We start from the raw sequence: 23,047 nt of genomic DNA, 5'->3' as shown, positions 1-23,047 counted from the left end.
GCCCTTTGGGATGTTCTGCAGCCCATTTACATGCCTGTAAGTCACAAGTCACACTATATAGAGTATCATATATGACAGCCCACAAAAATGTCTCACGTGATTATTATTGGGTCGTCCGACACATTTTTGAATAGTTAACCGTACACGGCACTTTTTAATTCCTTTAGGAGCCCACACGGTCCACTTGGGAATCTGCTGCAGAAGGTTTTGCCAGCAGATGGCAATTTTCCAACTGTATGGGTGCAGTTGACGGCAAGCATATCACATTGCAGGCACCACCGCTGAGTGGATCCCTGTATTTCAACTACAAAGTAAGACAACAAATTTAGGTTATTTTTGCACTCTCATTAGTGCGTTTTTCTATACATAGGCAATCAGTAGAGAGCAGATTTTTATTCAGTAGCAGCTTACACTCGATGATCATTATCCGACAACACAGCATTCCAAATGATATCACTCCAGACTCGCAAGGGAGTTCATGGCATCCCCTTCAGGAAGTGATATCACATTGTATGCTGGTTGCTGTACACTGTATCATGCAGTGCTCTATGCAGGCAGTTGCATAGAAATTAGACCTCTAGTCATCAGAAGGTGTTTGGAAAATTACTATTTTCTGAATTTTTGTCTTCAAATACATAATTTTATCTCTACAGCACAACTTCTCCATAAACCTGATGGCTGTGTCTGATGCGACCTACAAGTTTCTCGCAGTTTCCATCGGGGATTATCGGCTTTGCAGACTTTAGTGATGCCTCCGGACATGCGGTTCATGGCCAATGGAGGGCGAGCACAAGCAGCGAGCCCACCAGGGCGTTGTCAAGGTTGCCCAGATCTGCAGCGAGAAACTTCTGTCGGGAGGCTGCCGAAGTAAGGTTCCTCCTGACCAAGTACTTCTGCAGCGATGCAGGTCAGCTGCCCTGGCAGTGGGATCTGTCCGATCCACATAGATATTAATTTTTTTGTTCATTTTATCATATATTAATTGTACAGTATGTACAGTGATTCCATTCCTGTGCCATCCTGAAAATTGCTCTAAATTTCTTCTTGAGAGTGGTGTCAGTGTATAGTATAATCTAGTATTTCGCTATTTTATTTTTGTCTTTCTTTTGTTTGTGTGCTGCTCGCTAGCATATGTACATATACAACTGCAGTAGTGCAATGTTCCATTTATGCTTTCTTAGAGTCCCTTCAGGCACCAGGGCAAATAAATAAAATTACATACAATAAGTGATGGACTTCTCTTTGTTTGCATCATGAACATGGAACATCACAGCCTAGCACCACATATTGCACTTGGGAGGATGGTCCTCTCTTTCCCTGGATGTATGGCAGGGTTCACCTACTTAGATGAGAAACTTTTACACATTTGAAGTACACGAAGCAATAACGTTAACAGGGTGTCTACCAACGTGGAAAACAGGGAATTTTGATGTGACTGCAAAAGTTAGGGAATTTGCAAAAAACTGCAGCTGAAGTCGGGGAAAATCGCAGACAAATGCCGTCATGATGCGCAGTGAATCGAGAGTGGTTGAACGGGTGACGCCACAGCAACATTGCCACGAGTAGCAGTTTGCCAATACGACAGGCTCAGAGGCAGAACAGTAAGGCAGTCTTACTAATTTCTCAATAAATGATCTGTTTTATGAGGGATCCGTATCAAAACGTAGCAGGATTCCCTTTTGTTTTGGTCAGGGAACTCACTCGAAATAGGCAGTGAAAACCTGGAAGTCGGGAAATTTGAAGGCTACAGTTAAGTAGACGCCCTGATTGATGAATGGGAAAGCTAAGTATGCACTTTTGTAAAGGAACAAAAACAAGTATGATCGGTGCAAACAAGAACAGTAGAACGTGATACAAATTAAATTACCATGGTTATCATTTGAAACGTCATACATTATATACGTTATATACACTATGTATATACAGAAGACAAATAATACAGCAAGCAACAACTATAGATGGGAAAGCAACAATAAAATATGAGCTACAAGCCATTACATAAGTCACCTATCACTGCTAGGACTGTACACAAGGAAAACAAAGCAGTGCCCGGAAACGCAAGTAACGAGAGGGGCTGGTGGAGGGGGGGGGGATATGTTTATTAGACGAAAAGGAAAAAAAACGGGGAAAGGTCAGCTGGTCGGGGCTGGTGGAGGCTACGTACACTCACTGTTGAGGTATTCAATGTCCCAGTCAACCACGAAATGTAGAACCAACGTTGAAATAACATTGCAAGTCTACAAACCCATCGTAGAATCTGCGATAGCGTGCAGCGTAGATTCTACGTAGAAAATGTCCGGTCAAAAACACGTAGAATCTACTATAATTTTATAACGCTATTTCTACGTTGACTGTTGTTTTTTCCACGTTGATAGAACGTTCACCAAATGTTGTGAATTACTGTTTATTCTACGTTGTTTATTGCTGCCTCCTCCTGCTATGCTACCCCACTTCTGCTGGGGCAAAAGCGCCGGTATCCCCAAACCTAACTGTGTCCAAATACAATAGCACGAATGTGTAATAGTGAATATTCAATAAGATAATGAGGGGCATGACCGTTTATGTGCTTGTTTATTAAAATCTTAAATCAATTAATGAAACTTGTAAAGAAAAGATAATCAGTGATAATGGTCACAATAATAATAATCACATGAATGGTCGCTACGCCTCTTCGCATCGGTCATCCCTGAAAGATAACCAATAACATAGGTGATTCCATCTAGTGGGATAGCAGCTCAAACACTACCATAAAAAGACGTCAAAAACAGACATTGTACAACCACTGAGAACACATGCATGACACTTACCGCAGCATCTTTCGGAGTATAGATGGGGTGATGCTAAAGCAGCTTAATCACTGGCATGTCCAAGCGATGTCTTCGTCTTCTGGTTTATGCCCTGCTCTTCATTGTTGTAGAGAGACACCAGGTCCTTTACACATGTTTGAGGCTGTCTATCGATGTGACGAAATCACACGCAGTTCGAGCTTTCTTACAACTGTAACAAAAGCTATTGGTTCATAAAAAACTACAAACAGCTACACTAGCTCACTCAACAAAAAACAAGGAACGTTGGAGAACAGCGCAGTCAGATGTCGAAAGGTAACTCATTTCTTTTGCAGCCAGGCTTATCTGTACTATCAGACTGCTCACAGAATAGGCAACAGATGTTTTCACCACTCCCACTCCAAGATATCACGAGCACCTATAAAATAGTGCATGAATCGAAGAGATGTGAACAAATATATCTGCATTTTGCAACTTGTAACATCTGAAATAACTGCGCTACGTACTCTTTGAACGTGCGACTTCAACAATGGAGTAAAGCTCCGTTCCAAACTGATGTCGACATTGGGAACGCCTTTACAGCAGCCATAAACCAGACAGCCATTAAATCTTACAGTATTCCTTAGGTATTTAATAAACATTCGGACAAACCAAACTACATATCACACACGCACACAAGACACAGCCCCACAGTTCGCATAAATTTGTCAGTGATACGCAACCAGATTCTGCAGGTACAGAAAACGACACAAAGATATTTACTTCGGATACTAAACTGTTATGCACCACTCTTCTACCACATGTGATCGTTGAGAAAACAAGAACGCACATATCTTAAGTGAGGCAAAATGAAAAAAAGAAAACTAACCTGTGAAACTTGAAGGGCGGATAACAAAGGAACGCTGCCTCTTGCACACTACGGCATTCGCTGTTCCGCGAAACATAGTTGTTCACAGCATTGGCCAGTACTGCCTCGATGCTCCAGAGATTGCAGTACAAAATACGCATGATGCTGGCGTTCCCAAGACCTTTCCCTGTGACAAAATGAATGTCCATCCTGCCGAACTGCCACGACGACGCGCCTCGCCACTCGCCAGCCTCGACTATTTGAAACGGCGGTTGGAGAATGCCGATGGCGATGAGGCAGACGTAGTTGCGCTCGGCTCGCGCTTGTTGGGAAATTGATTTCTTGTTATATCCCTCAACCTCCGTGACCAATGATTATAATAGCGTGGAAAACGTAAAATAGGTTTTTTTTGTCTTTGTTTACTGAATACGCGCGATTCGTGATGAGTCGTTTACAAATATGGGTAAAAAGTGTGATGCTATGAGGGTATAAAATAAATAAATATTATGAGTAATGGCAGCATGAGTGATATAAATACCACGTCATACAGGCCTGATATTACACGCGAACGGCACAATGGAATGTAAAAATAAAATACGGTGCGAAACAATTGGGTGCGCACTCAAGAAGCAACGGGTTTCCATACGGGATAAAGGTTGACAATATGTTAAAGGTACAATGTAGAACCAACGCAGCTATTTGCTGCGTATAACTACAGTTGATTCTCTCATGAAAAATCAACGTTTTTCTTTACGTTCACAATCCACCATTGACCAGGTACAGTTGAAACAGCGTTGGTTCAGCGTTATCATTCTACATTCAACATTGTTCAACATTAGTCAACATTAGACAACGTAGATTCTACGTTCCACCAACAGTCGGTGTTGACTGGGGTGTCAAGAAACTGACGTGGAACACGGCAATTGAGCAGCATGGTGATGTCATATACTCAATGGGCATGTTCCACATCATTTTCTAAACATATTAAATTCTTCAACAATGAGTGAGCATAATTACTTCCGGTTACTCATGTTCAATGTGACCCCATATAAAACCTTGGAACACAGTGGATTAAACGTACCACTTCTTGAAGACAAATTTCTGAAACAACCCACATACTCCACAAAATTTGTTCTTGACAGCAGGACACTTTTTAAGTTCCCATTTGAATCACTTAGTAACGTTCCGCCTCAGGCCCTAGGTCTCGCACTCCTCACAGTACCAGTTACTGGTAAAAAAGTAATTGAGTTGCAGACGCCGATGCACGTTTTTCAAAATAGTTGTGGTTACAGTAATTGGTTAGACAAAAAATATCTGCTTCCAATATCTCAACTACCTGTAATTCGCTGCTTTACATTATTATTTACATTATTACATTATGCTTTACATTTGGTGACGGTCCTTTTGTTCCTGATGACATCCATCGCGAGTACCCTTGTTCGTATATATACAGGGTGTCCACGCTAACTGTGAACATATTTTAAAAAAATATATATAACACTTTTTCCAAGATGAAATCAATTGCAATATAGCATATGCTGAAGGGCACTCCCTAGGAGGGCATTAGCAAAGTCCAAAGGCAATGTCTTAATTAACTTTCATTAATTAACTTGTTAATTATAAAAGCGACAAAGTTGTCCCAATGAGAACATCATTTCCTTTCGGTCACCTGATATCGTAGCCGTTTTCAGAACAAAAATCCGTTCGGTAGATCGCCCGCAAAAAATTAGTGAAGGAACGCCATTTTTTTCTTTATTTTGTTCATTGCGCATCTTCGCAGACGCGTATTTCCTTCACCCCCAACGTGAGAGGAGAAAGGAGTACAAGGCCGCCTCATGCGTCGAAGATGAGCTTTAACTTGCGGAAACAAAACAAAAACAAATGTATCAGGTGACATTATCGGAACTGGCCTTATCTTGGGTTGCATTTTCTGTTTCCTTTTAACCTTATTCCAGGACGCGAGAGGCGATAGTGTGCTCTTTCTTCCTCTCACATTGGGGGTGAAGGAAAGACGCGTCTTCTACGAAGCGCAATGAACAAAATAAAAAAAATGGCGTTCCTTCACGAATTTTTTGCGGGCGATCTATTGAACGGATTTTTGTTCTGAAAACGGCTACGATATCAGATGACCGAAAGGAACAGATGTTCTCATTGGGACAACTTTGTAGCTTTTATCATTAAAAGGTTAATTAATGAAAGTTAATTGAGACGTTGCCTTTGGACTTTGCTAATGCCCTCCTAGGGAGTGCCCTTCAGCATATGCTATATTGCAATTGATTTCATCTTGGAAAAAGTGTTATATATATATATATTAAAAATCTGTTCACACTTAGCGTGGACACTCTGTATACCGGCACGCACCATCAAATCGGTCAACGGCCTCGGTGGCTGAGTCGGTAGCGTGTTCGCCCTCTGATCCCGAGATCGCGGGTTCGAACCCGGCCGAGGACGCCAGCAACTTGGTGGCAGGGTACAAGTTGCTTAGACACGCCGTCTTCCGCGAGGGACGTTAAATACGGGGTGCCGTGTGATGAGCTTTCATTGCACGTTAAAGAACCCTCAGGTGGGCAAAAGCAATCCACAGACCGACCGCTGTGGCGTCGCTCATGATCTCAGTTGTCTCGCGACGTAAACACCCAATTATTATTAAAATCGGTCAACGTCGTGAGATAGTTCTCGGCATGTTAGACAATTCGTAGTGACATTGGCAGAATTTCATGCCAGAAAATATTGAAACTTGCTTTGGTGCGTGTAAATCCAAATAATCCAAAATAAAGATTGCTATGCGATCAGAGCCGTTTTGTGGACCCCAAAATCTTCATAATGTCATCTCTCTCTCTCTCTCTCTCTCTCTCTCTCTCTCTCTCTCTGTCACCGTCTTTGCGGGATCTTTGCAGTGCAACCGAAGAATGACTACAGAAGTTATAATACAAGCGTATTAATTAATTAATAATATGAACAACAATTGTCACTGAAATGCAAGCGATAGATTGGTATGTTACCGTAGTACAATATGTGTCGACGGCATCGCTCATAGCGCTGGTAGTGCAATATTGATCGTGCCTATTCCGATAAAATTCATGTCTTTTGGGGGCCTTTTTAGTGCCTTTTTAGGCGCATAAAACACGTTCTTTTAGTGCCTTAAAATCCGCTCTCTACAGATAACACGCACATAAATATATATACATATATACACAAACAGGCCAGAGAAAAAACAAAACGAAAAGGAAAAAAAAAGCAGGTCAGACGTTAAATGGCACCAAACAGCATTTAAAGGTAGAAAGAGAGATGAGTGTAGTATAGTCTTCATACGTTAGTTACGATAAAACGATATAATACTCGTTTGAAGGACAGGAAGGATGATAAGTTCGGCTATGTTCGAGGCCAACGTATTCGAGAGTGTAACGGACTAGTGAGCAAATGTAAATACACCGTAATTAGTTGTGCGGGAACAGTTAGAACGCTTTGCGATGATGTTCGCGTTATTTTGGTGCTTGGTTTGTATGTGAGTTTGATATCCGAAATTGTGATCGTCTTGTGGAGTATTTTGTGGGTTCGAAGTAGAGCACGAAAATTGATGAGTTTTTTCTAATGGGGCGATTTTTATTGCAGTGTATAGCAATCTGACACAGCCAGTGCGCCTCATATGTAGAATGGTGCGTATGGCAGTGTTTTGCGCTATTTGAAGGGGGTGGAGCGAAGTTTTATATGTAATGTCGTATACAGCTGCACAATATGCTAAGCGAGAGTGAATAAAACAATTATATATTGTTAGAAGTGACCTTAAAGGCAGTTACCTGCGTAGTTTGAAGAGGAGACTGATGGATTGGTAGGTGCTTATGCCGAGAAAATTAATGTGATTGGGTCAGAAGATTTTTCCGTCAATGATGATACCGAGAAATTTTGTATGGTCGACTTGTTCTGGGGTGGTATAATGAAAATGTGTAAGCTGAGGTTGTCTGTAGTTAAGCTTTTGTTTCTTTTTGTCTAAATAATAGTCTGAGGGTTCCTGCTACGTTTGTTTAAGATTAGCAATGATGATAAGTGTTGCCTGCCGTTATTAGCTGCGGAATACACTTCGTTGATGGTTGATCCGGAGATAAATAGGGTAGTGCCGTCTACGTGTAATACAGTTCTACATGCGAGCTGCGTCGGTAAGTCATTTATGTAGACAAGGAAAAGGAATGGAGCTAGTATTTAGCCTTGAGGAACACCAAGTTTGTTGCTCTGAATTCTGTTCATTTTATTTGTTCAATGGAGACAGCCTGACGTCTGTTACTCAGATAGCTTTTAATTTGTGCGAATGGTGAACGACGTATTCCATAGGCAGATAGTTTTTCTAAAAGTAAGTTGTGGTTGATTAGGTCGAATGCTTTCGTGAGGATGAAGATTCCCATTGTGATAAATTTGTTTTCAAATAAGTTCATTGGTCAGTCAACGATGTATTTTCGTCCGGACAAGACAAGGCGACACAGAGCAATTCCCGACTCATTGGCCCCTATGAAGATCCTTGCTCCATCATCGGGTTCTTCACCTGTTCATGGATTTCCTGTCGTCCACTGGATTGCTCCAGACCCTTTAGTTCTTTCTTGTGTTTTCATCCTTCTTTCATCATCTTCACATAATACTCCACGTGCAATGGGGTAGGGTACCGCACAACCGCGGTGAGACACCCCGTCTCATCGTCATCATTTATTGTTGTTGTTGTTCGTCCCCATCTCTCAGGGGGTACCACAAGGAAGCGTCCTAAGTCCGCTCCTCTTTAACGCCTCATGGCGGGCATTGGAACCTGCGTTCAGCGGAAAGTCAACTTGACCCTGTATGCCGATGACATCTGTATTTGAACTACGGGCACTTCCCGTCCAGCACTCCGTCAGCGTCTGCAGCGCACGCTAGATGCCATTGCTCCAGGCGGGAATGGAGATATCCGTAGAGAAAAGCGCTGTTCTAGCCTTCACGCACAAAGACATGCATAGATGTCGCTTGTATATTGGTGGAAGCTCACTGGAGCAGGTGACACATCACACGTTTCTCGGCGTAACTCTATCATGGAATTGGTCGTGGAAGCGCCACATAGACGTTCTTGAAAAGAAAGTTCAACGTTGGGTCAACGTCATCCGTCACTTCGCAGATATGAGATGGGGACGAGACGAGAAGGATCTCCTCATGTTGCACAATGTCCTTGTTCGTTAATGTACAGTCTTCCCGTCTTGCACGGACTTCCTCAGACACTGGTAAAAAGGATTCGAGCCCTGCTCGCGCGAATCCTTCGGCTATGTCTCGAGGTCTCGCAAGGCGCTGAAACCCGCCTAGTAGCTGCTGAGGCAGGGGACGTCCCCATTGAGGTCCTCTGTACTCAGGAAATTGCACGCCACTATCTGCGTCTACGTGCCCATCATAAACGTCACCCCCTGATTCGCAAGCTTCACGCTGGACGGAAGACGACGGTTTATGCTTCTATAACATCATTTAGACCTCATATTCCCAAATTTATAGTCGACCCTGCGGCACCAAAAGTGCCCACATGGACGTTGCCATCGCCGCTTGTCACTGCTTCGGTGCTTCCATACCCGGCCTCAAGAACAACTGAAAGAGCTATCGTGATGTTATCCTTAGGCAACTTACTTACTTTCCCTCTGCTCCAAAGACATATCCCGAATCTTATCGTGGTCTACTGATGCAGATGGGAGAGGGGGGTATACATTTATTAAAAGGAAAGGTCTGCCAGACCAAGGTCGGCGTGCTATTCCATTAAAAAGAAGAAAAAAACAACGTGGGGCTCCTGGAGCGCGCATCTCAGAGCTTGGAGGCCAGGCCAGCGCACTTCAGAAAGTGCAATAAAGCACTTGTGACGGCCCATTGTTGGTGCTGAAGCACAGGGCCAAGAAGTGGGACCAGCGTCAGTTGGTTGGGCCCGAAACGCTCGAGGCAGCGGGAAAGGGTGGCGCGATGGTTAGTGTACCTGGGGCAGATCAGCAGGAGGTGCGACGTGTCCGCAACCACTTCGCAAACATCGCAGAGGGCTGAGATCTGCATCCCCATCATGCGCTAGACCGGTGGCGTGTATGCCAAGTTGAGGCGCAGCCGGTGGAGGAGTGTCTCTTGTGGCCGTTGGAGACGTCGTGGTGGGGAGAACTCCAGCGCCGGGTCGATGGAGCGATGAAACTCGTTGGAACGGGCGGAGATGGGAGAGGAAGTGACCATCTGCCCATTTATATTTCATGCACGAGGTATCGTCAGCAGTCATGTACAAAAATGGTCAGATTAGTCAACTGGAGCACTTTGCGAGAGTACAGCACGATCTTGGCACAACCGGACATGTCAGCTGAACAACTCACTGACGTGCTCAGTGCTTCCCACCGCTCGTCATCCCGAACTGTGAAGATCCCGACTGGTCATATGGGCACCAATCCTCGCGTTGAACAGCTCCGGACGTGTAGGAGGAGGGCGGAACAAAAACCTCGTCGGTCTGCTTCAAGACCTTTCAGCAGCACGGCGTGCAGCACGGCTTGTCCAGAAGGAACTACAGGCTGTGGATAGAGGGCGTTGGCGCCAGTTCTGCGCCAGTCTCTCGCCTTTTGCTCGTGTCTCCAAGGTTTGGCGTGTGACCCGAAGTCTCAAAGAGACCCCTTCACCTAGAAATCCTTTGGGTGCGCTCGCTTTGTTCCTCAAGAAATCTGAGGCTAACGTGGCACACGACTTTGGTAACGGTATCTCTGCAAGGTCGCAGGCTGCACACACTGAAATATTTCATGGCCATACTTCTACACTTCTACAATCCAAGAAGCCATTGCTGGTAGACAGCGACGTGATGGACAAGGATTTTTCAGTTGCCGAATTGTGGGCTGCCGTACGCCTCTCACGTGCCAACTCCTCGCCAGGTGCAGACGGCATCACTTATCGGGCTATCCGAAATCTCAGCGATGCGAGTATTCCCTGTCTGCTCCATGTCTACAACGCCTCGTGGAGAAACGGGGAAGTGCCGGCGTACTGGAAAGATGCGTTAGTTGTGCCTCTGTTAAAGGGGCACTAAAATGCAAAAACAAGTTCACTTCAAATTACGTTACACGCTATGTTAATTTCGTAGCTTGTTATCATAATTAAAAACTTTGATTCCGTTACGGAGCTACAACCGAAATTATACCGGACTCTTTCTTGCTTCGGCGCTAAGCAGTGAACATCGTTTCAGCCCGTGCATCGGTGTGTGTAGCCCATGCTGCGCGTGCACGCACGTGCCATGCCATGAAGCAGTCTCTGTGAAAAACATATGCGCGTTGCGATGCGGACTGGCGTCGCTGTCCGAAGGAGGTGAAGAGGAATGTTGTCAGTGGAACATTCAGAGAACTGTTGTGGGCTAAAATTCACTGAATCAGTATTCAAAAATGCAGTATTGCGCATCATGACGCGCGCACATCCCCACCAGCAATGGGGTAGAGTATCGCCTCTGGCGATGAAGCTCCCCACTCTCCTTCTGGAAATAAAGTTGTTGTTGCTGTACGCAAAACCACGAGCAGGCCCGTTCCAAATCTACACGGCAACGATAGCTATGCGCTCGCTCCACCTGCTGTCTCAATGGATGCCGCCAATCTTTGCCTCAGGGTGGGGTGGGGGGGTGGGGTATTTATTCGCAGAAAAAGAAAAGGGGGAAGGTCAGCCATGCAGCACGCCGGCTTGCTATTCCCTGAACAAGACAAACATAAGAGAGAGAGAGAGAGAAGAAATAACAAAAAGACAAATAAATAAGTAAATAAAGAAACTCGGCTCACAGGGAGCCCAGGAGGCCCGTATCACGCAGAAAGCGGAGCACCGCTTTTGTGACACTCTACCGACTAGCTCGCTGCACGGGGCCAAGGAGTGTTGCGAGAGAAACGTCTGTCCGTCCGTCCGTCCGTGCACCCAAGCTCTGAGAGGTGTTGCCAGAGCACGGCCCGATGATGATGGTGACGCTGACAGTGGAGGAGCTGATGGGAAATATCGTCTTCTACGGCGCAGCAGGGGCAAGTGGGAGATGGGACGCGGCCCATTTTGAACAGGAGTGAACGGGTAAGGGCAATGTTCAGCCGAAGACAATGTAGAAGGGACTCCTCCTCGCGTGTACAGCGGCAGCCTATGACAAACTGCAGTGAGGGGTCGATGGACTGCAGGAATGCTTGAGGTCGGATAGCGTCTACAAGAAACTGGCGGGTGCCGTCGCCGCAGAGACGCCGTATTAGCAGGCGACACGCAGACACCGGGAGCGGCAGTAGGGGCACCGGCGTGGCCACATCAAGCACGGCGCGTCTCGCAGCCGCGTCAGCACAGGTGTTTCCGTGTAGCCCTGTGTGAACTAATTTTGCTTGCATTACATCAATTGGAACACGAACTTTCATTTGAGGGCAAGTTGTTTTTGCATTTTAGTGCCCCTTTAAAGCCGAGCAAGCAACCTTCTCATCTCTCCTTTTTTCGTCCTGTCATCCTGACAAGTTGTCTCGGTAAAGTTTTGGAGCGAATGGTGCTGCATAGGCTAGAATGGTGGCTTGAGGGACCTGGAGCTTTCCCTGCAGAGATGACAGGTTTCCGTCGCCATTGCAGCGCCATGGATTCGGTCCTCGACCTTGTCACCTCCGTCGAACAAGCCAAGAGCCAGAAGAAAATTGTCATGGAGGTTTTCCTGGACGTCAAAAGAGCTTACGATACCGTCAGTCACCCCTTTGTGCTGCACGCATTGATGCAAGCCCAGGCCTCTGAGAGAATGTTCTTGTGACTGGCGGATTTTCTGCGCGACAGAGCACTCTCTGTTCGCATGCATAAGGGTCCCCGCCGAAGATTGGTTTAGCTCATGAAGTACCACAAGGGACTGTCTTAAAGGGACGGTCTCGTACAGCCGGGGCGATTCCGAAACTTAGCCAAAACTAAACTAGCTTCACGAGTACTGTACACATACAACCGTCAAAGTTTCATTCGGAATAACCAAGTCGTTTTCGTAGAATTTGTGGAAACGTGCAGTAATAGCAGACGACAAAACCTGCCCTTCTCTCATACCTTTCCTTTCTTTTTCTTAATAAACATATTCCCCCCCTTCTCTCATGCATACGTCACCTATGACGTCGGCCGTATGGCGTATGGCGGCCGTATGGCGTCGGTACGTCATCATTGTCATGGTAATTGTAACATGCAGAAGCACCTTGGGTTGAGTCATCCCCTTTGCTCTCGAAATGGGGACACTCAGGCATATACCTCCGCGAGCGGAGAATGTAGTCCGAGCATTGACTGTGGGGTCTCCGATAATGTGGCGCATAATCGGATACGTGGAAGCTAAGTCACGTGTTTTCTTCCCGCGAGTATTTAATGCGGTTTTGAAATAAACACGCACTCCTTCTCCATGTACGTCGTCAGCGACACTTCATTTCGAAGCATGATCAGTGTGCAACGGGGACTGTAATGGAAGCGCGCCTAATATATTTATGGCTGTATATATTTGTGTTATAGCTGTAATGCGACCGCGAGCGCCGATTGCCAGTGACTTCAGATTTGTGATTGTGGGTGGGGTTGTCCTGCGACTTTTAACTTGTCTCTGAGGATTAACATAGTTGTTTTAAACCACCATGCTTGCCATTTCTTAGAATGTGCGTTTTTCACCTGAGAACTGAAAGAAAATGTACGAGAGTTGCCGCGGTGCCCAGTAACTTCTGAAAGTCGTCTGCTCACGCCGATGCACTAGCGCGCGCAAAGGCAGACGATTTCCGTATCCTATCACGGACCTTCCCGCAGGGCGACGTAGCCGTTCTTATTGTTGCCAACAAAGATCGCGGCATGCTCTGCAATCTTTATCAATTTAATTCGGTTACTTAAAAACAGTGGCGTGTTTTGTAGGGTAAATTCGCAGTATTCCATTTTCAACAAAGGGCAATCGAATGGTACACTCTATGAGAGGGGCAGGGGGTCCGTCCCTTTTTAAGCCCAATTCTCTTCAATCTGCTTATGGCAGGCCTAAAGTCCTGCGTCAGCCGAAGAGTTAAAATTTCCATTTGTGCCGACGACATTTGTATTTGGACAATTGGGAAATCAAGGCCAGCCATACGCCGTCGTCTTCAGCTTTCGCTAGATAGTATTTCGCAGTGTCTCACTGAAGCAGGCAGGGATATCTCGGCTGAAAAACAGCAAAGCTGGCCTTGACTAAGAAGGATATGCGTCAGTGCCAGCTTTCCATTGGCAATACGCCGCTCAGACAAGTTAAACACCACAGATTTCCGGGCGTCATCCTGGATTCCAACCTGTCCTGGAAGAAGCATGTCGACCACTTAGACACCAAGGCCCACCGGTGGATATCAGTCATCCGTCACTTTGCCGTAGCAAAGTCGGGAATGGATGAGAAGTCCCTTCTGGCCCTCAGACACGGTTTAGTTCGTGGGGCACTTCTGTACAGCCTCCCTGCCCTGCATGGCGTCTCCCAGACTCAAGAACAGCGACTCCGGTGTATATCGCGGAGCCTGAGGATATGTCTTGGTGTTCCGAGAGCCGCGGAAACTCGAAAAACTCGAATGGTGATACCTGAAGCCCGTGAGTTACCGATAGAAATCCTACGGCAGATAGAAACCACTCGCCATTACATGCGCCAAGGAACACACCACCGTCGTCATCCCCTTCTAGTAAAAATCTATCGGCGAAGCCAAAGTGCTGTCTTCAAGTGTCTAATGGAAGTGGGGCCCAAGCTTCCTTCGTTCATAATCCACCCAACCGTTCCCACAACTCCTCCGTGGTCGCTTGCGCTACCATCACTCTCCCTATCTGTCCCTGGCCTCAAGGTTCCAAAGCCCCCCCCCCCCTCAAGTGCCACCTTTAGTTTTTCAACAGTTGGCAGCGCACATGATGCACCTTAAATATCCTGACCACATTGCCGTCTTCACTGATGGATCTTCCACGCGGGAGTGTTCGTCGTCTTGTGCTTTTGTCGTCCCATATGATGCAGTCGCACGTGGATATCGTCTTCACATCGTACGTCATTAATATCGGCAGAGCTTATGTCATTCTACTCTTTCTGCAGCAGATATCCCAAGTTCCTCCGCGTGTCTGTATGGTCTACACTGATTCACGGGCTGCTCTGCAATGTGTGGCAACCATGGGGCTTCGTGGGTCGCTAGCCTCAATCGTAGTAGACATTCTCCACTAAGTTCAGCGTCTATATGATGAAGGTCATCATATATCCCTGCAGTGGATTCCTGGTCACTGCGGTCTAAGAGGCAATGAGGAGGCTGACAGAGTAGCAACGGCTGCCTATGAGTCCCCGACAGCCGTGCACATTGTGCTGCCGAGAGGTGACAGAAGGACCCTACTTACTGCGTGGTTTCAATCCTTGGCTCTGCAGCAATGGCGCCGGGACATCACGGCTCAATCTGTCGTGTACTCGGTAGACCCAAATTTGTCGTTTTCTTTCCCTGCCTGTCTATTACGCCATTTTACCTCCCTCCTGCGTAGACGCCGTCTCAATGTGGCTTTCACCTCGCAATTCAAGTGCATGATCAGATGCTGTGACACAAGCCTCTCTTCCACCTGCTGTTTCGTGGCGACCACCCAGCACATTCTTACGGAACGTGCACTCTACTACCCGCAAAGGCGGATACTGTGTGATGAGCTTGCCCGTATCAGCAAGAGGCCGCTCAATTTAGCTGCACTTATTGGCCCCTGTGAAATTCATGTGCTCCATCACCGGGTTCTTCACCTCTTCATGGACTTCCTGTCTTCCATAGGATTCCTCCAGACGCTTTAGTTAATTCTTGTATTTTAATCGTTCCTTCATCATTTTCATATAATGGTCCACGTGCAATGGGGTAGGGTACCGCACCGCCGCGGTGAAACACCCCATCTCATCGTCATCATTTATTGTTGTTGTTACACAACTTACCTATGACTTCATCGATGTTCAATAGTGCAACGGTACCGCCGTATACACGGATGGATCGTCGACCAGGGACACTTCATCTTCAACCTTTGCCGCCTTTGCAGCGCCTCCGAGCGAATAAACATAAACGCCCTCGGCGCCCCGACCCATGTCGCCTCTTCTTCGTCTCCACCAGGCGCAGCGGACTTCGTTTCTGAGTAGGCACTGGCCTGGCGTCTTGCCTGCCGTTGCCAAGGAGCTTAAACGACCTGCATTGTATCACCACATCTGTTCGCTGTAAACTGTCCCATTCAAGTCTTCCCCGAGCGTACCCTCACCCTCAACTTCGATTCGCGCCGAGCGTTCCGCTGGGTGTTCCTCGTCGCCTCCGCTACTCACGCCATCCTCGGCGTCGACTTGCTGAGTCACTACCGCCTGATCGTTCACCCATTTCGGTGCCGCTTCATTGACTCGTCAACCAAGCTCTCCGTGAATGACATAGTATACCCTAGCACTGCCGTCTTGTCGAATCCCCATTCATCTATGTTGTTGTTGTTGTTGTTGTCGAATCCCTTCACGACCTTAAAACGTGCATGGAGGGGATATGTTTAATGCAAATAAAAAGGAGAGAAAGGAAAGGTTCTTCCACATGGTTCATACACATGGTTCTTCCACTATATGCCGCCTTATTAGAGGAGTTTCCGACATTTGAGCGCATGTTGGCCAACAGCATTGCACGCCCTTCCAACAGCAGTTGGTCGTCGCACCTCCACATGGTCTCCAAGAGGACCCGAGACTGGCGACCTTGCGGGGATAATCGGGCCTTGAACGTCATGACTGTGCCCGACCGGTATCCCATCCCTCACATCCGTGATTTTACGTCCAGCATGCATGGCGCCAACGTATTTTCAAATTTCGACCTTCGAAAGGCCTACCACCAAATTTCCACGGCGACAGAGGACATTCCGAAAGGCGTCATCACCACTCTTTTTGAGCAGTTTGAATTTCTCCGTGTGCTTTTCGACCTTCGCAATGTGGCACAGACACTACAGCGATTCGTCGACGCTGTGACACGAGGTTTGCCATTTGTCTTCACCTACGTTGACAACATTTTTGTGCCAGCTCCTCCTCCACCTCCGACTCCCCTTCGAGCGCTTGGCCAAGCACGATATTTATTATTTAACAGATACCGCCGGCCGACGTTTGAGGGCCAAGGCAGGTAGCATAGTCGATAACAATTCACCACGTGAAAACTGCAATAAACACTACCTAGTCACTAGATTAGTAAGAACCTTCTCGGGAGCTGATAAGAAACACACACACATATAAATGGGATGATGATGTGGTGGGTCTGACAAGAAAGTAGACAATGTTGGTATGTTAATCACGTTTGAAGGCAGCTTATTTCACTCACGGATAGTATATGGAAAAAGAGAGGTGACATGAGATGAGATACAAAAGAAAACGATGGAGAGGTGGGCACCTAGTAAGAGCGCCGGCTACTCCAGGGCCCTTACGCTGTTATAACACACACACAATCAGCATTACCCGTCATCAGAGTTATTTCGCAGTCACAGCTCACAGGGTCACAGAATTCCACAGAATGTCACAGAATGTAACATAGTGTGATAAAATGACACAGAATGTCATAAAACGTCACCCAGTGTCACAGAATGTCTGCCAAGTTACTGTCTACACAGAAGAGCACAAATATCTGCATGGATCCAAGGACAAAGGGCCCAGGACCTTAACCACGTCGAAAGGCCTGCTGTCCAGCAGAGCTAGCGAAGCTTGTAGTCACTGTCGGTGCTGTTCAAACTGTGGGCAGGACAACAGAATGTGTTCTGTGTCCCCCACACTTCTACATGTGACACAGTTAGGGTATCAGCTTTCCAATCCTGTGGGGGAGACGTCGGCTGTAGGGCACATTACGAAAGAAAATTAAAGCTTTCTTGCAACGAAACTGATAGATCTGTTTATATGCTTCTTTCTAGTGGTATGGCACGTGTTGTACTTTAAGTAATCATTAAATTTGAGTCCAATTTTACGATGTACTATGTTATGCAGAAGGTTACGTATACCACCCTGCAACCAACGGCCTTGTCGAACGCTTTCACAGCACCCCCAAGACAGTCCTCAAGTGTCGCGGTAGCTCAACCACTTCGGCCTCTTCTCTTCCCGTCGCACTACTTGGCATCCGCACAGCGGTCAAGTGTTCGGGATGAACTTCTCTACTGCGGAGCTCCATCGTCTGTGGGACCACACTACGCTTTCCCGCAGAATTATACTATTGTCACGAAGCGAAATGGGTCGGCGAGTTGTCGAATAAACAGCGAACGGTTTATTAGACTACTTGATAGCAAATCACAAGAGTGATAGTTCTCTGAACACAACTGAGTCCAAAGAATGAATGCCCCAGCTTGGAGCGCACAAGCATTTAAGCGTCGCGCCGAAAAGTCTAGAAACAGCACGTGCGTTTGCCAGAGAGCAGGCGATGTGTCTGGAAGCTTCTTGCTTCTTCTTCAGCATGCGCCGGGATGAGATGTACCGTTTCGTGCCTGCCCTGAAAGTTTCGCGATGATGATTCGTGGCATTGCCCCCTCCGTAGACGGGGCATCGTCTCGATGCAGTTTCTTCTCCTTCTCTTTTTTTTTTTTTTTTTCATGTTGTTTCCTTCCAGTCAGTCTTCAGCGCTACCTGCTGTAGTACGGCTTGAGTCGAACGACGTGAACTATTTCGGTCCTCGGGGGTCGTCGAGAGGGAACGCTGCCCTCAGGTACCACTTCGTAATCCAGGTCTCCAATGCGTCGAAGTACTTTGTAGGGGCCGAAGTACCGCTTCAGTAGCGTCTCGCTCAGGCCACGTCGTCGAATCGGCGTCCAAACCCATACCAAGTCGCCTGGACTGAAGCATACGTCTCGTCGGCGCAAATTGTATCTCCTTTCATCGACGCGTTGTTGTTGACCAATCCGTAGTCTGGCCAGCTGGCGAGATTCTTCTGCTTGCTGTGTGAAGTCCAGAGCGTCGTTTTCCACATCACTGGGTCCGTGGGGCAGCATCGCGTCCAGCATAGTCGATGCGTCATGGCCGTGTGCAAGGCGGAACGGTGTGAATCCCGTTGTTTCCTGCACAGCCGTGTTATAGGCGAACGTGACGTAAGGCAGTATTTCGTCCCATGTCTTGTGCTCGACGTCGACGTACATCGAAATCATGTCGGCAAGGGTTTTGTTTAGGCGTTCGGTGAGCCCGTTCGTCTGCGGATGGTACGCCGTTGTCCTCCGGTGAGCGGTGTGGCTGAGTCGAAGGATTTCTTGTGTTAGCCTGCTTGTAAATGCCATTCCCCTATCGGTGATTAAGGCGGTCGGAGCTCCGTGCCGTAGTACGATGTTCTCGATGAAGAACTTCGCCACTTCTGTTGCTGTGCCCTGTGGAAGTGCCTTAGTCTCAGCATAGCGTGTCAGGTAGTCGGTGGCGACGATTATCCAACGGTTTCCGGAAGACGAACGTGCGAAGGGCCCGAGTAGATCCATCCCAATCTGCTCGAACGGCGCCGACGGCGGTGCGATTGGCTGAAGGTACCCAGAAGGTCGTACCGGCGGCGTTTTTCGTCGTTGGCATTCCCGGCACGTCCTTACGTAGTGGTGTACGGTCTTGGCCAGTTTTGGCCAGTAGTACTTTTCCCTTATACGGGCGAGTGTCCGGCTGTATCCCAAATGACCTGATGACGGTTCGTCGTGGCAGGATTCAAGAATCTCGATGCGCATGTCCCCAGGCACAACGAGAAGCCATGTAGCGCCTTGTGGTGCGTAGTTTTCTTTGTAGAGGACACCATTCCGTAGGGAAAAACTTGCGAGTGATCTTCTGAAGATGGGAGGAACATTGTCGGCGCGGCCCTGCAGATAGTCGACGAGTGTCTTCAATTCGGGGTCGCTATACTGCTTGGTAGACATGGTAGTCGCGCTCATTAGACCGAGGAAGGCGTCGTCGTCCTCGAGGCTGTTGTCCTGTCGCTGGAGTGGTGCTCGGGACAGGCAGTCGGCGTCGTTGTGTTTTCTTCCTGACTTGTAAGTGACGGTTACGTCATACTCCTGTAATCAGAGGCTCCATCTCGCTAGGCGTCCTGAGGGGTCCCTTAAACCAGCCAGCCAGCACAGAGAATGGTGGTCTGTTACCACCTTGAACGTCCGTCCGTACAGGTAGGGGCGCAACTTTGTGATGGCCCATATGAGTGCAAGGCACTCTTTTTCGGTCGTCGAATGGTTCTTCTCTGCCTTGGTTAGCGTTCTGCTTGCGTAAGCGATGACACGTTCGACGCCGTCGTGAAGTTGAACGAGCACGGCTCCTAGACCATCGTTGCTTGCGTCGGTGTGTATTTCTGTTTCGGCGTTTGGATCGAAGTGGGCAAGCACGGGTGCGGTTTGTAGACGCGTCTTCAATTCATCAAACGCCTGTTGCTGGGCTTCACTCCAGATAAACGTGGATCCGTCCTTCGTGAGGGCATTCAGGGGTGACGCAATTCTTGCAAAGTTTGGAATGAACCGTCGGTTGTAGGCGCAAAGGCCAAGAAAGCTTCGAACGTCTTTCACGTTAGAAGGAACACGGTAATTTGCGATGGCCGCCGTCTTCAGGGGGTCGGGGCGTACGCCGTCGTTGCTCACGAGATGGCCGAGAAATCTGAGTTCCTCGTAGCCGAATCGACACTTCTGAGGCTTCCACGTCAGCCCTGCAGTTCTGATAGCCTCGAGGACTTGCTTTAGCCGTTCAACATGTTCTTCGAATGTTCTTGCGAAGACGACAACATCGTCGAGGTACACCAGGCAGGTTTGCCACTTCAACCCGGCGAGAACTGTATCCATAACACGCTGGAACGTCGCTGGTGCTGTGCAAAGGCCGAAAGGCATAACCTTGAATTCGTATAGTCCATCCGGAGTGACGAAGGCAGTCTTCTCACGGTCCCGTTCGTCGACTTCAATTTGCCAGTAGCCCGTCTTGAGGTCCATGGAAGAGAAAAATTTTGCGTTTTGAAGGCAATCGAGCGTGTCGTCGATGCGCGGTAACGGGTAGACGTCCTTCGTTATCTCATTGAGTTTCCGGTAGACGACGCAGAACCTGAGTGTTCCGTCCTTCTTCTTCACTAGTACCACCGGCGATGCCCACGGACTGGTCGACGGCTGGATAATGTCATCTCTTAGCATCTCTTCTATTTGCGTTCGGATCGTTTCTCGCTCTTTGCAGGAGACCCGGTACGGCATGCGGTGGATTGGACGGGCCTTTTCGTCGACGATGATGCGGTGCTTCGCAATGGGCGTTTGTCTTACTTTCGACGATGCAGCGAAGCAGTCACTGAAATCGTTGAGCATTTGGAGAAGGGTTTGCTTTTGAGTTGTATTGAGTTGAGGGTTTACGTCGAAATGTTCGGCCTCGTTTTCCGTGGTGACCGCGATGCGAGCAATGTCCATCAGGCAAACATCCGTGGTGGAGTTATGGTCTACGATGACGGCTATCTTCGTGCCGTTCGCCAGGTGTTGTGGCTCCGGGCGAAAATTTGTGACCAGGAGTTCGAATATTCCGTTTCTTACGGGCACAATTCCTCTTGCTATCCCAATTCCTCGTTCGAGGAGAAGTTGCGTGTTGCCTTCAGCCAACAAATAGCCAGTCGGTGCTCTCTCGCTCGTAGCGGTCACAAGGACTGACGACAAGGGAGGCAGGTTGACGTGCTGAGTCGTCACGGCAGTTACGTCCGTGTTTGCGCGTTTTTCCGGGGTTATTCGTGCCCACCACTTGTCTTCTGCTGTTTCCGGCGTTTTAAAAGAGATAACTCCATTTGTGAAGTCGATGATTGCTTCGTTTTCGACTAGAAAGTCCATTCCGAGTATTATATCCCTTGGGCAGTTCGGCAAGACGGCAAAGCTGACGACGTACTGGATGTCACGCACTTGTATGACTGCCGTGCATCGGCCAGTCGGTGTTACGACGTGTCCACCAGCAGTGCCGATGTTAGGCTCATCCCACTTCGTTTGGACCTTGCGAAGCTTCTTACCCAACCTACCACTTATAACAGAGTCGTCGGCTCCGGTATCGATTAACGCAATCATCTCATGGCCGTCGATGAGTATTTTCAAGTTATTGGTAATTTTTCGAGCGTCGTGTTGATGCTGCGTTGCTGTTCATCGAGTTGGAGGAATTGTAACTTGTCGTCGGTCCGCAGCTTCACCTCCCGGAGCTGCAGTCTTCAGTTTTCCCGGTTAGGGCTGCGCCACACAGGTCGTCTTGCTGGTGACGGTGAACGTGCTCTTCCTGGCGACCTGCTGCGGTGGGGGACGCTCGGGGACAGGTCGCGTCGCGAGCCAGCAGAAGCATTCTGCTGCCGTAGATAGTCTTCAATTGCGGCGGGGCGACTACCGCGCTGGGGGCGGGGGGCGTCGGGTGAAAAACCGGGAAGGCCAAGTCGTCGGTAGGGACATCGGCGATAGACGTGGTTGGCCTCTCCGCAGTGGTAGCAGAGCAGTCTGAAGTCGGGAGTCCGCCAAACGTCCGTTTTGCGAAACGGCTGAGGGTGTGGGCGGGACGCTCGGAGTAGGTTGGACAGGTCGAGGAGGCGTCCAACGGTTTCCGTAGTACGACGGACGTGTAGGTGGCACCCGCCTCACAGCGGCGGCGTAGGTTCGTCCGGGTACTTCGGCGTCGGGGTTGTCGGTTGACGATGTCTGGATTGCCTGCTCGTCTCGTCCTTGATGATCGCACCGATCGAAGACAAAGGGTCTTGAGCCTTCTCAGGACAGAGGAGAGCGCGTACTTCTTCGCGTACCACCTCTCGAATCAGCTGTCTGAGCGATCCGACGTCGAGGCCAGCGGTCGTAGAGGAAGCCTCGTAGCCCTGGTGTCGTTCGTTGACGGTAGCGCGAGAGAGCAGGGTCCTCTCAATGCGGAATGGCTTCGTCCAGAAAAGCGTCGGTCGTGGCGGGTGGATCCCGGGACAGGGCGCGAAAAATTTCTTCTTTTACGCCCCTCATGAGCCGCTGAACCTTCTTCTCCTCGGATGCTTTGGGGTCAGCTCGCCGGAAAAGCCGCAACACATCTTCGACGAAGCCTGTAACGCTTTCGTTTGGCAGCTGGATCCGTCTCTGGAGCAGATGTTCAGCGCGTTCAGCTCGTTGTTGAAAAGCGACCGCCTCGCGGAGTTTGCTTTTGAAGACGTCCCAGGACGTGAGCGAAGTCTCCCGGTTCTCGAACCATGTCTTCGCGGTGCCTTCCAGGGAGAAATAGACGTTGACGAGCTTCTGGTCGTCACTCCAGTTGTTGAACTTGGCGATCCGCTCATAGTGGTCGACCCAATCGTCCACGTCGTCGTAATACTCCCCGCTGAATGTCTTCGGCGACCGTGCAGGGGCTATGGGCGTGGCAACAGGTTGCGCCACTTGGGTACTGGTCTCCGCAGTCATCTTCTTCTTGCGTTTAGGGGGTTCTAATGGACCGAATTCTGCAGGCAGACTAAGCTGTCGTCTGCTTTGTCGCGGTTGGTCTTCCAGGCCGTTGACAAGGAATGCCCCGCACCTC

At 48.4% G+C, this 23,047-nt stretch overlaps 1 long non-coding RNA gene across 1 annotated transcript; it reads right to left on the bottom strand.

Annotated features, from left to right (window-relative positions):
- Nucleotides 1–2,554: 2,554 nt before the first annotated feature.
- Nucleotides 2,555–3,856, bottom strand: LOC135383819 (uncharacterized). Its single transcript, XR_010420083.1, has 3 exons — nucleotides 3,655–3,856; nucleotides 2,808–3,204; nucleotides 2,555–2,686 (listed from the first exon to the last, which is right to left on the bottom strand). It is a non-coding gene; the product is annotated as an uncharacterized LOC135383819 (long non-coding RNA).
- Nucleotides 3,857–23,047: the final 19,191 nt, after the last annotated feature.

Source organism: Ornithodoros turicata, chromosome 2 (genome assembly GCF_037126465.1).
Source record: "Ornithodoros turicata isolate Travis chromosome 2, ASM3712646v1, whole genome shotgun sequence".
Lineage (NCBI taxonomy): Eukaryota > Metazoa > Arthropoda > Arachnida > Ixodida > Argasidae > Ornithodoros > Ornithodoros turicata.
Note: the sequence above shows the minus strand (reverse complement) of the source record. Positions and strands in the feature narration are given on the sequence as shown.